This window comes from Myotis lucifugus, unplaced genomic scaffold, assembly GCF_000147115.1.
Source record: "Myotis lucifugus unplaced genomic scaffold, Myoluc2.0 scaffold_190, whole genome shotgun sequence".
NCBI classification, from domain to species: Eukaryota; Metazoa; Chordata; class Mammalia; order Chiroptera; family Vespertilionidae; genus Myotis; species Myotis lucifugus.
The window spans coordinates 26,583-27,452 of NW_005871238.1; the positions used below are offsets into that span (position 1 = coordinate 26,583).

The 870-nt window shown below is 45.1% G+C and overlaps 1 protein-coding gene across 2 annotated transcripts in view; it reads left to right on the top strand.

Annotated features, from left to right (window-relative positions):
* GPR89A (G protein-coupled receptor 89A) overlaps positions 1 to 870 on the top strand; it is a 32,753-nt gene that overhangs the window by 10,988 nt on the left and 20,895 nt on the right. The gene's annotated exons all lie outside the window — the stretch shown is intronic.

Below are 870 nucleotides of genomic sequence, written 5' to 3' on the forward strand. Positions count from 1 at the left end.
AGACAAGCAATGGAACAAGAACAAGAGCCTGGGGAGGTTGGAAAGGGAAGAGCAAAGCACGCGTAGAGAAGTCAGCTTTAAACACCGTGTTGTCCTGAGGGGGCAAGTGGGGAGGATGATTGCAGATGTAAATAATTACAGTAGAGTAGAGGCAGTGCATGTCTGGTAGCTCATTTCGTATGTAATACGGGCATTAGCTCTGGAGAACAGGATTGGAAAATGGATTAGTGTCTGCTGAGGGAGTGGGAAGAGATGGCTGACCAAGGGCAAGAAAGGATCAGTAGTGTGTGCTCTCTTAGGACGAGAGGCCCTACGCCTGTACTGGCCCCAGTATCAGTGTGCTTTCCAGCAGCTTCAGGCAGCTCAGGGCGGGCACCGGGAGGCAGGGTGTTGGGCTGGTTTAGGGCTGTGCGTGTGCGGGACCAGTGCTTCAGGAGGGGAGGGGACTGAGTCCTGGGGAGAGGAGTGGAAGCCTGGAGCGCAGCTCAGGGCGGAATCATGGAAACAAAGGAACAAGGGACTCAAATACTGGAATTTTTTTGTTTCAAAGCTAAGAGAATTTCTGAATAGCAGCTCTAACGTTTGGCCGTAGAAGTAAATGGTTGAAGTGGATTCTATCCTGGAAATAGAAAGTGAAAAACAAATGAAAACTATTTTTTTTCCTGTGAAACCAGATGTTCTGAGTTATTCTTCAACATTGCTTTCTCTCATTTATCCCAATACATCAACAGCAGCATTTATTTTAACTACTGAGTTGATTTTCAGCATTGTCAAATAAGGAAGTAATTGATAATTAGAATACAGTCCATTATCTGAATTCATGTCTTGCCTTTGAATTACTTATTCATCCTTAAATTCAGCCCATTTTTA